Source organism: Epinephelus fuscoguttatus, linkage group LG23, assembly GCF_011397635.1.
Source record: "Epinephelus fuscoguttatus linkage group LG23, E.fuscoguttatus.final_Chr_v1".
Taxonomy (NCBI): Eukaryota; Metazoa; Chordata; class Actinopteri; order Perciformes; family Serranidae; genus Epinephelus; species Epinephelus fuscoguttatus.
In genome coordinates this window covers 6,523,662-6,538,916 of record NC_064774.1, presented here as the reverse complement: position 1 = coordinate 6,538,916, position 15,255 = coordinate 6,523,662, and the positions used below count along the sequence as shown (strand labels likewise).

At 42.8% G+C, this 15,255-nt stretch overlaps 1 pseudogene; it reads right to left on the bottom strand.

The window, feature by feature from the left end:
- Positions 1-688: 688 nt before the first annotated feature.
- On the bottom strand, positions 689-14,890 carry LOC125884290 (uncharacterized; annotated as a pseudogene).
- Between the last annotated feature and the right edge of the window lie 365 nt (positions 14,891-15,255).

Genomic DNA, 15,255 nt, shown 5'->3' with positions numbered 1-15,255 from the left:
CAAAATCAAATTCCTCCTCCACAAAGTGGAAGTCTGGCAAAAAGTCAGCCATTATTCTATAAATCTTTCATAAAATAAATGAATGAACTTTTCAGGCTACTGTCCGGTTCTGCCTTCCAGCTGTTGCTGCTTGTTCTCGCCAGATTTCAGGCACGCTATGAGGTCGCTGCTTGTTCTCACGATATTTCGGCCGCGCTTTGGAAAGCAGAGCTAGATGGTAAACAAACATGGCAGCACACCGGTAAGGTAAGACAACACGTTTACATGTGGTTTTCTATATGTTCTCTGACATTTATCCTAACGATATGAGGCGGTCTTTGTGGAAAAAAAGCTTGTTTAGTGGACTAACTTTGCACTTGAAGGTTGCCCGTTCACTTATGTTTTAACAGGTCTGACGCTACTGTGTGCCCCGGCTGTATCTAGGCTAACGGCTAACATGCTAACTATTATTTTTATGTCACTAGTCACTTGAAACAAATTTAGGACGATAGGAGACAGGTTGAAATAAACTGAAATTTCCCTTTAAGTTAACTTGTAACTTGGGTTAGGGTAAATTGTGTTTTTGATTAGTCAATAAGCTGATTGTGTTTTTTTTATGTGAATAATATGCCTAGTGGGAGAGGCAACTGGTTTAAAGGAGGCTGCTCTGGCCATGGATGAGTCAGTGTTGTTGTGGTTACAGACGAGGTCACACCTGCTGGACCTCCAGGCTGTGTGCTGGAACCTGTGTTTTTGAAAAGTTATTTTGAGTTATTGAAGAACTCTCTTTTTGGGACATCTTGACCTTTTGTAAAGAGTATTTTTGTTTTGTTTTCCCCTGTCTGATTTGCATCCTTTTTTTTGTCCTCTGTCTGGTAAATATCACTGTGTGCACTTTGGGAGGCCGGCATGATAAATCACACCATCACAATATTTTTCTGACTACACCTGTGTTTTAGGAGTTTTGAAATAGAACCCCACGACAGTTTAGCAAAAATGTCCCATGCTGTCATGACGCTTTTGGTTTGTATTTTTCTGGTTGTGTAGTTTGTGGTGTGCTAATTGCTTCAGTAAAAGCTTTGCAAAATGTACAGATCAAATATATCAGCTGCAAATTACACATTGTTGTGTCAGTCCTTTATGAGTGTCCACCGAGTCCATTTTTTAAAGGAGGTGGTTTTGCATAATGAAACAGTTTGACCACAGTGATCATGTGCTGATCACACACTGCTGCAGCCTCTCACTGTGGTGTAAACTCAGCCTGACCTGAGGCAGACACACTGTACCCACAATGAGACGATAAGATAATCATCCTGTAATGTGATGCCTTGTTGGAGTTCATATATTCCCCATTATATATTTATAAGATGTAGAATCAGTGCAGGGTCACACATCCAAGTTATTCCATTTTATTTCACCATAATTATTTTGTGTCAAAAAGAGAGAGACGCATGAAACTCACAGATACAGTGTGTTCAGTAAATAACCTCGAGTGTGAGATCAGTTATAGCTCCATGCTTCCCTCCAGCGGCTAAGCAGTGTTTGGAGAAATAGAATAAATTCATACACATGCTGTGGAAACATCATGAACAAAACACACCACCTATTGTAACAGCCAATCCTGAAGCTCTCAAGCAACAACAATCTGTTCAGTCAAAGCTTTTGTTTAGTTATTCCTTATCAATCAAATGACCCCTCACCCAGGGACCAGGGCAGACCACTTTGGCTTGATACAGAATAACAAAAAATAAACAGAAATACATTAATTAATCTCTCATGATGGCAAGGCAAAAATGTATTTACTTAACATTTTAAGACATTTTAAGTTTCACAAAAAAATGATACAGAGGTGTTGCACACTTCTTAAAACCTTGTCCATTGTGTCTGAATTATTAATACTATTATTATTATTATTATTATTATTATTATTATTATCGTGGTGTCACATTGTGCAGCTTGTCTTTAGTAAGGAAAAGTCACAGTCGTACTTCACAATAAAAAAACAGAATATTGATATATATACATGTATGTGTATATCAATATAATCACATCTGTGTTGTGTTCTGCAGGACTGTTACTGATAATGCATTCATTAATTAATTAATGATTAGAATCTCTGATTAACAGTGACTTTCTGTTCATGTGAATGAATCAATAATTTGAGTCGTTTCTTCATTTGCTCAATCTGTTTTTCTACCTTCTTCTTCCACTCTGTTATTCTCTGGATCATGTCCTCTGTTTTCTCAAGTTTCTCCTCAGTTCTCTGTAGAGATTCCTTATATTCTAGATTTTTATTGTCCAGTTCCACATTGTTCTGTGAAAGAAGTAACTTTTTCTCTTGTTTCTTCACATCAAAGTGTTTCTCTAACTTGTCAAGTTTCTTCTCGTTCTTCTTCTTCTCCTCCTCCACCTCCTCCAGCTGTGTTTCCAGTTTGTCTCTGGAGGTCTCCAGCTCTGTCTTCTCTTCCATCAGTGCTCTAATCACATGTTCCATGTCTTTCTTTTCCTCTAACTTTTCCTCTATCAAATCCTTCGTGTTGAGGAGCTGCTCTCCTTCTGCTGCTCCATCTACAGTTTCATTGTCACTGTGCTTCTTGTTTTCTGTAAACACAGGAAGGAAACTGTTGAATAGAAAATCCAAACTGCTGTCGTTCTGCAGCGTTAAACAGAACAGAGAGACTTCAAGGAGACACAAAGTACAGCAGAGAAATGATGCTGAATATTAAAATGAACTCTGAGGTAAAAGCTGGTGATCAAATAATAACCTGAACAAACATGTTCATTAAACCTGTTCATTTATTATTTAACACATATCCCTAAAACATCACTCTGGGAGACACAGTTACTGTGACACTCACTGCTCTGCTCAGAGGACACCCTGCTCAGCACATGAAGACAGAGTGCTGTGTTAGTGACAGTGACCTCATATTATCTCAGGAACTCTGGGAGGAGCTAGTTAGTGACATTTAGGTTCAGGTAACGTGACTCTTATGACCTTTGTTTTGTCTCAGTTTCCCCAAAACAAGGAGAGCTGCACAGATCAGGACGCAAACAGACGAAATGATGGTGACATGCACAGCAGCAGAAGACGGGGCTGCGAAGACGTCCTCTGAAATGAAGACACACAGGATGTTATATTCACATGCAGGCAGAATTCAGCTGTTCAGACCAAACAAAGTCAGTAAGACAGTTCCTCACCTGAAACTGTGATGTGTGTCTCTGTGGTGTGGTTGATGTTCCTCTGCTGGACTCTACAGGTGAAGCTGTTGCCGTGTCTCTTCTCCACAGTCACTCTGCTGCTGACAGTATAGAGGTCATCAGGACCTCTGACTGTCTCTGGAGGTCCAGCAGAGACGAGGTCTCCCTCAGCGTCCAGCCACAACACCTCAGGCTCTGGATACCAGCCTGCAGACTCACACTGCAGATCCACTTTGTCACTGACTCTGTTGACACTCACTATGACAGGTGAGGAGACGGCACCTGAGCAGAGGGAAGGTGGGCATTGTGTTAAGAGTTGTCACAGACATGATGAGTTAGTACAGACGCTTCAAATGTCCACAGCAGATATGTAAAGCAGATTAAGTAAATAATGAGGGGACACAAGTATCGGTAGGGAAACAGGTGTGGGTGTGGACATGAGGCTCGTGCTCGTGCGCCCGGCGCCACAATGGTCTAGATTTCTAAATCAGAATCAGGCGTATGCACGGCTCCATCAGTCTGACGAAGAGAATCTGTATGCATACATCTGTCTTTGTACGTACGCACAGTTTGAGTCATGAATCTACTGAAGACAACTGAAGCTGTGTTGTCTTGTTGTGACTCGAAACATCCCATCAGGGTTTTATGATAAACACCGTTGTTCTTGTCGAACTCAAATTAAAGCTGCGAGCAGCGTTGGGCGGGACCTCAGACTCTCGCTGTTTCGGCCTCCAGCTCACGCAGACAGTGCCAATTATTCGTAAGAGTCGAAATGTTGAGAAAATAAGCAATGTCAAGGGTACGCAAGGTCATTTTTGGCAATAGAGGGACTTTATATTACAGTATGTTACAATATGTATTTAACAGTCAAAATCACAAAGGCTGTGTGTGTGTGGGAGGTGGAAAACACTGATATATCATGTATGTACCTGTGGCAACATTTGAGAGCTGGAATGGAGTCTGTAGCACAAAGTATGGAGACGCTGTAAAGGCTCGACAACGCCCAATGATTGGTCCCTTTCTCCATTCATTTCCTATGGGACAGCTTTCAAAGATGTCACATCAACTTTAAGAGCCCATAAAATCCAAACCGTTTGAGTAATGACAAAGTTATTCAGAAGTGTTGTTCAGCAGGGTTGAGCTGTTATGTGTGTGAGTTTGAAGCTGATATGATAAGCGGTCTAGGAGGAGATAGTTTTTGAAAAAGAGCATTTTTGAGGCAAAATCTTACTGTGAAAGGTCAAATAGCTCACTTCCTGTTGGGTTTAGGTCAGGAGTGTCAGTGTGTGACTTGTAGGTCTTGATGAGACGAACAAGCCAGTTTTGGTTTGATCTTTCTACGATATTCCTACGAGCCACAGCAGCCATTTTCATGTGTCTAGGTGGCACTAGAGAGCCCATTTTGGCACTTTAGAGGTTAATTTTTTCATTTTATCAAATTTTTCGCCAGTCCTGACAAGCGTGCCAGTTTTGGAGAGTGTTTGAGCATGTTCAGGGGGTCAAATTTGGGTTCAAATAAACAGCGGGAGAAAGAAGTCTCACTCTAACTGGATATCTGTTGTAGAGCTGTGACCTGTGTCTGAAGATCCTGGAGAATAATATGAAAGAGTTCAAACACACTGGTGGTGATATTAGCATAGTTAGCACTGGAGTTGACAAAATGCTAATGCTACTATGCTACGTTCAGTGCTAAAATGATTGAGAGCATGTTAAGATTTAACATTATAATGCTCACAATGATTTTAATGTGCACAACTGGAAGAATGAGAGTTACACCTAGAAAACAATGATGATGATCAAACAACAACAACAACAACAACAACAACCATGTGTGCACCACTTACCAACAACGAGCTGAACAAAAGTGTCTCCATGTAACAATGGGAAGAAACATCTGTATGTTCCTGCGTCAGAGAGTTTCACTCTGGACAGTTTCAGTGAAACGTTTCCGTCCTTCAGCCGGTCGATGGACGCTGACGTTCTTCCCTCTACGCCGGGTTTTGCTTCTCCAGCAGGTCCTGACCTCCACGTCTCACATGGACAAACCTGGGTTTCAGGTCAGGTCGTGTCCACTCCATGGACATCGAAACAGCATCCACAGCTGACTCCAGGTGACACAGCAAGATGACGTCATCACCAGGTACTGCAACTACAGGCTTAGATGGACCAATCAGGAGAGGCTGACCTGAGAATACATGAATGGTTTCACAGCAAGAACTAACTGAATGAGTTATGACATCATCACACTCTTATCGACATATCTGTGTGTGAGTCACCTTCAGAGCAGCATGGCAGCAGCAAGACGACGACGACGGCGTGACAGGAAACTACGAGCTGGAGGTCAAAGCGTCGTCTGTCCTTCAGGTGAAACATGTTGGAGCTCTGTAACTGGAGATAAATCACCTGTTACCAGCTGCTCTCCAGGATGATGATATGAAGGTGAATGAAAAGCTTCTGATGTGAAGACCAGCTGCCCACGCTGCGTTCATGCTCAGGAGGAGGAGGAGAAGGAAAAAGGAGGAGGTCGCTGCCTTCACTGGTTCACACTCTCCTGCGTCAGTCGTCAGTAGAAACACTCACAGATATGTAAATAAAAGTGTTCAAAGCTGCTGCGGTGTTTTCCTCCTCTGAGCTGCTGCTCACATGAACAAGAGTGGACTTTACCCCCGTGATAAACAGAGCGTCACATCTAATGATAACTCACCTGTTCAGTGGTGGCTGTGCTGCAGCTGAGCGCCATGAGCGTCCTCTAACAGCAACAGGTTTATCTCGATGAACTCCACACCTGATCTCAGTGATAAACTCATAAAGCCACATTACACTGACTGCTGTTGCAGCACATAAACATGTCCGCCAGTGTAAATATGAAACAGAATCCTCACAGCCAAAAACTGTCTCTCACCTGTGTCTGATGAGTCTCCACAGGTCCAACCTGCAGGTTTCACACAGCAGCTTCACCACGTTAAAGGTCCCTGACACACCAACACGACCGTCGACTGTTGATGGGGGTGGCAGAGGTCGAGCAGGTCGTTCATGAATCGATCAGCAGTGTGTGAATGTGACTCGTAGTGTAAAGGCACTGAACAAGTGCAGATCCATTTACCATTTGAGCCATGTTTATTGACCCTCTTGGTGCCTGGACGGTGGGCGTGTCCTTAGATCAGCTGGTGACTGAAGGTGAGCTGAGCCACAACGTCACCATCTTTTAAATCCCACCTTAAAACTTCCTTTTATAGAAAAGCATTTATGAACATTGAATATATTTCTCGCTTCTATCATCCCTCTGTGATCGTTTAATACGACTGTTCAACCTGCACTTTGTCTCCCAGGGTTTATGTATTTTATCACCAGTGTTGTTTATTGTTTTATTGCTGCTGAGAAAGAAATCAGTCTGATTGTCAGTTCAGCTCAGCTCTGCTGTGGAGAGTTATTTCCTCTCACACAGGTGCAGACAGACATGCTGGTTGGCCATTGGCTGCAGTCTTCGCGGTGTGTTCAGGTGCAACTTTTTGGCTGAGACACAGGAGACATGAAGAGGCACAACGGTCAGTGTTGGTTGCTCCTAGTTCTTTGATTTCAGTTTGATGTGTCTGGGTCACCACCTGCACAAGGTGATTTTGCCAAGCAGGATGGTGCCATGTCATATTCCAACATCCCATTGTTCCGAAAATGACCCACTGTTCCGAAATCTCAATGTTTCGACATCCCATTGGTCCGACCATTTTAAACTCACTGTTCCGAAGTCCCGTTGTTCTGAAATCTCAATGTTGCAATGCAAAAAATTGAAGCAGCAACAGACCGTGTTGTTGTGTTGTTTACTGTTGCCATGACGACAACGGTTGCCCTGTTTTGAGGAAGTAGAAACGATGTTGAAAGTTATAATTTTAACCCAAACCATGATCTTGTCCTAACCTTAACCAAGTAGTTCTTGTGCCTAAACCTGACCAGACCTTAACCATGAAACAGTTATTTTGTAACAATGAAAAATGAGATTTCAGAACAATGGGTCATTTTCGGAATAATGGGATGTCAGAATTATGAGCGGATCCCAGCAGGACCTGCTCCTGGATCATCATCACATCACATCATGCTCCTCCCAAATCCCGTCGTGCGTCATAACCCATCGTGGAGCTATATGGAGCATTAGCGCTGAATGCTGATTGGCTATCAACACAGCTACAGAACAGACTGATACTAATATTCATCGTGTCTCAAACTAAAGTGTTGAGCTGGAACAACAACCAGATCAACTTTTCCTTTTTCATTTTTATTAAAACAGTGTTTTCATAACTGAGACAAAGCACGTAGAATAACTTCACACCATATTTAAATTCTCACAATAAAACAGCATAAATGTAAAGACATTGTTAATCGTGAAAAATGTGGTACAAAAAATTTAATATCCTGAAATACAATCAGTAGAAATAGTGTTTAAAGAATGAGTAAAATCATATATACATACATATATATACATACAGCATATATATAATTCACAGTTACATTGTTCATTAAAAAAATCAAACCATTAAAAATAAAAACACATCACAATAACATATTTACGGAAACAGTGACAGAAAAAATTATGGTTTTATGTCATCAAAAAGAAGCTTTGCAAATGTTTGTTCGTCTCGACTGAACGTGAGCTCTTGTTTTGAAGATCTTCCTGAGGGCGACACACCCAAACACCAACATGCCCATTTTCACATTTTTAATTTCTTTGTCTCCTCACAGGTCATAGAATCAGGGAGAACGATCCTCACCTTTAATACCATTTATTTGAGGAATTTCAGTCAGGATTTAGAGTGCATCATAGCACTGAGACAGCACTAGTTAAAATTACAAATGACCTTCTGATTGCTTCAGACAAAGGACTCGTCTCTGTACTTGTTTTATTAGATCTTAGTGCGGCGTTTGACACAATTGACCATCAAATTCTACTGCAGAGACTGAATCACTTAATTGGCCTAAAAGGTTCTGCACTAAGCTGGTTTAAATCTTATTTATCTGATCGTTTTCAGTTTGTTCACGTTCATAATGAATCATCCTTACGTACCAAAGTTTGTTTTGGAGTTCCACTAGGTTCTGTGCTCGGACCAATCCTGTTTACTCTATATATGCTTCCTTTAGGTAACATCATTAGAAATCACTCTATAAATTTCCATTGTTATGCGGATGATACTCAGTTGTATTTATCAATGAAGCCAGAAGAAAGTAATCAATGAACTAAACTCCATAACTGCCTTAAAGACATAAAAACTTGGATGAGCACCAATTTCCTGATGTTAAATTCAGACAAAACTGAAGTTATTGTTCTTGGCCTCAAACAACTCAGAGACTCTTTATCTGATGACATAGTTTCTCTAGATGGCATTGCTCTGGCCTCTAGCACTACCGTAAGAAACCTCGGAGTAATATTTGATCAAGATTTGTCTTTTAATTCTCATTTAAAACAAACCTCACGGACTGCATTTTTCATCTGCGTAATATTGTGAAAATTAGGCCTATCCTGACCCGAAAAGATGCAGAAAAATTGGTCCACGCTTTTGTTACCTCAAGGCTGGATTACTGTAACTCTCTATTATCAGGTAGCTCTAGTAAGTCCTTAAAAACTCTCCAGCTAATTCAGAATGCAGCAGCACGTGTACTAACAGGAACTAAGAAACGAGATCATATTTCTCCTGTTTTAGCTTCTCTGCACTGGCTCCCTGTAAAATCCAGAATTGAATTTAAAATCCTACTGTTAACTTATAAAGCTCTAAATGGTCAAGCTCCGTCATATCTTAGAGAGCTCATAGTGCCATATTATCCCACCAGAACACTGCGCTCTGAGAACGCAGGGTTACTCGTGGTCCCTAAAGTCTCAAAAAGTAGATCAGGAGCCAGAGCCTTCAGCTATCAGGCTCCTCTCCTGTGGAATCATCTTCCTGTTACGGTCCGGGAGGCAGACACCGCCACATTTAAGACTAGACTTAAGACTTTCCTCTTTGATAAAGCTTATAGTTAGGGCTGGCTCAGGCTTGCCCTGTACCAGCCCCTAGTTAGGCTGACTTAGGCCTAGTCTGCCGGAGGACCCCCCTATAATACACCGGGCACCTTCTCTCTCTCTCTCTCTCTCTCTCTCTCTCTCTCTCTCTCTCTCTCGTATTCTATTACTGCATCTTGCTAACTCGGCCATTCTGGATGTCACTAACTCGGCTTCTTCTCCGGAGCCTTTGTGCTCCACTGTCTCTCAGATTAACTCATATCACAGCGGTGCCTGGACAGCGTGACGTGTGTGGTTGTGCTGCTGCCGTGGTCCTGCCAGATGCCTCCTGCTGCTGCTGCTGCCATCATTAGTCATTAGTCATACTTCTACTGTTATTATACACATATGACTATTGTCACACATGTATACTGCCAGATATTAATACATACTTTCAACATATTGTACCACAGTAGCCAGAATCATAACTATAATATTACTTTCATACAGATTACTGTTAATTTATCATGTTGATCTGTTCTGTACGACATCTATTGCACGTCTGTCCGTCCTGGAAGAGGGATCCCTCCTCAGTTGCTCTTCCTGAGGTTTCTACCGTTTTTTCCCCGTTAAAGGGTTTTTGGGGAGTTTTTCCTGATCAGCTGTGAGGGTCATAAGGACAGAGGGATGTCGTATGCTGTAAAGCCCTGTGAGGCAAATTGTGATTTGTGATATTGGGCTTTATAAATAAAATTGATTGATTGATTGATTGATTGATTGATTGATTGATTGACGTCTTCTGTCACTGTGTCTCCTGTTGAATACAGTGACTCTGATGTCAGGATGGGTTTCAGTCAGAGCTGTCTCTACATGACATGAATGTTTTGTCACAGGAGTCTTTGATTAACTGCCATGAGACTGAGAGGACTGACTCTCAGTATGTGTGTGTGTCACCTCTCTATCCGACCTCTCCGACTGATGTTTGACCTGGGGCTCCTCTCTCTGTCTCCTCAAGTCGTTTCTTCATTTGCTCAATCTGTTTTTCTACCTTCTTCTTCCACTCTGTTATTCTCTGGATCATGTCCTCTGTTTTCTCAAGTTTCTCTTTAGTTCTCTGTAGAGATTCCTTATATTCTAGATTTTTATTGTCCAGTTCCACATTGTTCTGTGAAAGAAGTAACTTTTTCTCTTGTTTCTTCACATCAAAGTGTTTCTCTAATTTGTCGAGTTTCTTCTCGTTCTTCTTCTTCTCCTCCTCCACCTTCACCAGCTCAGTTTCCAGTTTGTCTCTGGAGGTCTCCAGCTCTGTCTTCTCTTCCATCAGTGCTCTAATCACATGTTCCATGTCTTTCTTTTCCTCTAACTTTTCCTCTATCAAATCCTTCGTGTTGAGGAGCTGCTCTCCTTCTGCTGCTCCATCTACAGTTTCATTGTCACTGTGCTTCTTGTTTTCTGTAAACACAGGAAGGAAACTGTTCATTAAGAGTTGAAACCTGCTGTATTTATGACTTTAACAAGACAGAGAGGCACAACAAAGACCTTGTGGTCAACACGAGTACAGGTGAGTAAATCCAAAACAACTACACAACATGACAAACCGTCCACAGAGAGACACAAAGAGAGGCTGAACAAGTATAAAGTTTGTGTGTCTCGCTCCTGTGTAGGAGAGGTGTGAGGGCCTGGGGCCCGTTGGCTCCTGGTGTTGGTAATGCCGTGACTTCAGCATGATCTCAAGTACTCCTGGGAACACCTCTGCTACAACAGTCTGTGCATGATGATGGTTAATGACATTAAAAAATTAGATGATCAAATTTATAACTCACAACCTTTGTTTTGTTTCAGTTTCCACAAAACAAGGAGAGCTGCACAGATGCAGGAGGACACGACGCAAACAGACGAGATGATGATGACACGCACAGCGCAAGATGGGACCGCGAAGACGTCCTCTGAAATGAAGACACACAGGACGTTATATTCACATGCAGGCAGAATTCAGCTGTTCAGACCAAACAAAGTCAGCTGTAATCTCACCTGTGATCTGAAGATTTATTTCTCTGGTCTGGTTGATGTTCCTCTGCTGGACTCTACAGGTGAAGCTGTTGCCGTGTCTCTTCTCCACAGTCACTCTGCTGCTGACAGTATAGAGGTCATCAGGACCTCTGACTGTCTCTGGAGGTCCAGCAGAGAGGAGACTTCCCTCACGGTCCAGCCACAACACCTCAGGCTCTGGATACCAGCCTGCAGATTTACACTCCAACACCACTCTGCTGCCGGCTCTGTCCATCTCTGCTATGATGACAACCGGAGAGGAAAACGCACCTGATGACGAGAGAGAGGCCAATAACTATCAGTCGTATCAGTGTTGATCTACCGAGCTGAAATTCAAAGGAAGCTGACGTCCACTCACCGACAATAAGCTCGGCCGTAGAGGTCCCCAGGTTTGGAATGTGGCACCTGTATTTTCCCTCATCAGAGAGTCTCACTTTGGACAGCTTCAGTGAAATGTCTCCCTGCCTCAGTTTGTCAGTGGACAGTGATGTCCTCCCCAGGTAGGACGGGTTCTGATCCTGCAAGAGCGCCACACCGTCACGCCTCACGTTGACAAACCTGGGGTTCAGGTCCAGTCTGGCCCACTCCAGCGTCTTTGCAACAACATCAGCGGCAGGCTCCAGATGACATGGCAAAACGACATCATCTCCAACCATCGCCAGTATCGGCTTCGAAGGACCAATCATCTGAGAAGCACCTGAGGAAGACACAGGGCTATGTTTAACTGCTGCCTATCTCCCCTCCCCAGTGTCACAGGATTAAATTAATGTTGGTCATCTACTGTTTAAAGTTGGTGTTGGGGTGAAGCCAAAATATTCTTGATGGCTAAAGTAGTTTATGGTTCTGTGGGTGACCCACCTACCGAAGGAAGCAGCAAGAAGGAAGCAAGAAGCAGCAGGAGGCAGCAAGAAGGAAGCAAGAAGCAGCAGGAAGCAGCAGGAAGGAAGCAAGAAGCAGCAGGAAGGAAGCAAGAAGCAGTAGGAAGGAAGCAACAAGCAGCAGGAAGGAAGCAAGAAGCAGTAGGAAGGAAGCAACAAGCAGCAGGAAGCAGCAGGAAGGAAGCAAGAAGCAGCAGTTTGTGTGAGCAGCGTCTGTAGCATCGTGTCTCAGTGTTTTTCATTCAGATTCATTTCCTGTTTTATTTTGTTAGTCTCATTTCAGATCCCTACTTCCTGTCCTGGTGTGTTTCCCGCCTCTGAGATTGTTGGCCCTGCCGTGGTGTGTTGCACCTGTGTTGCACCTGTGTTGCACCTGTGCCCAGTTGTCCTCACCTCTCGTGTGTATTCAGCCTGAGTACTTCCTGCTCCCTCTGCCACTTTATCTTTGTACCCTTTCCTTCGCTTGTGTTTCTTGACCTCGCCTTGTGGACTGTTGCCAAGTGAAGACTTCTGTTTTCACAACTCAGCTGTGTTTTTGAGTCGTGAAGCGATCTGGAGCTTAGCAGGGATCTTTCCCAGGTGCCTCGTCATCCTCCACCCTCCACCCCTCATGACAAAGTCGGCTCATATACTACATCACTGTAGGAACACTGATGTGATGCCTATGAAACATGGAAATGTATCTGTGGAGCGCAGAAACGTACGATGCCGACGTTTTCCTCTGCAGACTGCTCTGTCTGTAACGTGTGGTTCCACTTATGATTAACTTCACCATGTCCTCTATCTTTAGCTCCAGGTGTGTGTGTGTGTGTGTGTGTGTGTGTGTGTGACGTACCTTCACAGCTGTGTGTCAGAAGGAGACAAACCAAAGCACTGACGGCACTGAGATGAGACACAGAGACTCGTCCACTCCGCTGGTGAAACATCCTGAAAACTGCCATAAACAATTAGATTAAAAACATTTAGTTTTGTGTCAAACACTTGACAGTTTGTTTCTTCCACTCAAACATGAGGTGATTTTTCAGCAGTCTTAAAGCTGAAGGCCGATGGTTCACCGTCAGAGGTCTGGACCTGAGGAGCCTCAAATGTTTTATGACTATAACAGATTTCATCCCCACAGCGTGTCATAGCAGATTTTAATTTGAATTAATGTCACTATGGCACGAAGAGAACGCTTCAGGTTGTCATTAAGTCACGAAGCAGAATTAAAGTAAAAAATTACAAATTAAGACGAATTCAATGAACTAAAGGTGATTTGATTTGATTTGATTTGGAATGACGTAACTGTCGACTCTGACAGCTGCTCAGAAACAAAAACTCTGTCACATCCTGATAAGAATTTCAAAACGTCTTCTAACTAAAACTAGAGTGCAGACCTCCACCAAGTAGGTGATATTTCCTCCCCGTCACGTTCCCACCTCTAACATTAGCTAATCGCTAACGTTGGCTAACGTTAGGTTATCGCTAACGTTTGGCTAACTTTCACTAACCGCTAACATTTGCCAATCGCTAACGTTACGTGCATGACCAAAACATCAAGTTGGGAGGCAGTTTTAATCAACAGCAGCTTGTTGTATATATCGTGTCATTGAGTCAGGAAGGACTCATCTCTATGTTTCCCGGGTTCTATGTTCCCTGCTCAACCAAAAAGGGTTCTATGTTTCTCGCTTGGTTGAGTGGGGAACATAGAACCCGGGAAACATAGAACCTTTTTTGTGTAAGCAGGGAACATAGAGCCCTTTTTGGTTGACCGGGAACCATAGAACCCGGGAAACATAGGGAGGACCCCTTCCTGACGAGCCCAAGTAGGCCTACTCGCCACTGCCAACGTCTGGTCATGGAATGAGTCTATTCTAAACCTCGTGAATACACAGTGCTGTTTAGCGCTATTTTATTATTGTATCCACTTTGCTTCAACCAATCACCTCCAAATTTTTATCATCTGTTCCTTGTCCCATTATCCACCTTTCCTGAAAATGTCATCAAAATCTATTCAGAACTTTTTGAGTTATTTTGCAGAGAGACAAACAAACAGACAGACCAACACCGTCGAAAACATAACCTAATAATAAACATTAAATACTGTCAAAGTTTTACATAATAATATAATAACAATAATAATAATAATAATAATAATAATAATTCATTTCATCATTTTCTGAAACAGCCATTTTTGTCTAGAGACATTTCTTCAAAATGTCCTGAGAAGTAACTCACACTGAACATGAATGAGAGCACTTCAAGAACACAACTAGAAACACACACTGAATGCAGTGTAAGTGAAGAAGACATAAACGTGCACCGATCAGTAACTTTGACAGATTCTGTCTCTGTCAACATGGCGACACATGCGAGCCCTCAACACAGGAAGCAGCCGACCCTCTGGACCTCGCAGTGAGTCACCTCCAAACATGTCACCTCCTTCAGTCTGGTGGCTCTGTTAGGCACTCGGTTCTGATGGAAATGTCTTTATGTAAAGAAAACACTAAATTCAGGCAGCGAGTGACCTTTCTAAATTTTAAAACGTCATCTGCTGCCTGAATTTAGTGTTTTCCACCGTTACTGTTTCCTCTGACCTCACACCAGTCCCCCTGCGTCACACTGCCTGCCGGTGCATTTGTCCAAGTCTTTTAAAAGATGTCCCTACAGCTGTTTCACCTGCACACGCTTGACTGTAGATGTCACTGTAAAAGTCACCTTATGAATGAAGATAAAATGTTTCTAAAATCAGGAACTAAAACACTTATTTCTCATTTAACGAGCTCCATACCTGTAGTTGGTCTCAAGGAACGCCTCGGCCGCACAGTCAGAGTCCACAGATACAATGATTGTGGACTCTGACCCTGGCTGAGCGCTTATACTGTGCGTATGGGCGTGTTTGCAGTCATATCTGGGAATGTGCTTCCTTACAGGCCATAAACACAGTCACAATGCAGAGAGTCAGGTTTTATTCTGTCAAAGAACTCAATGACAAATCTGCTTTTTCTTTTTAATTTAGACTTTTACATCAGATGACATTGTTTGACAAGGTGTGACATGGTTATACACAAACCGCTGCAACTCAACTCTGACAGTAACTGGCGGCAGGATATTAAACACACGTCATGAGTGGAACAGGGAAGTGGAGTCGACCTGTGTGATTAACTGTGATGTGTGTCTGATCACTGCAGAGGGCAGGAGAGGCCTGTC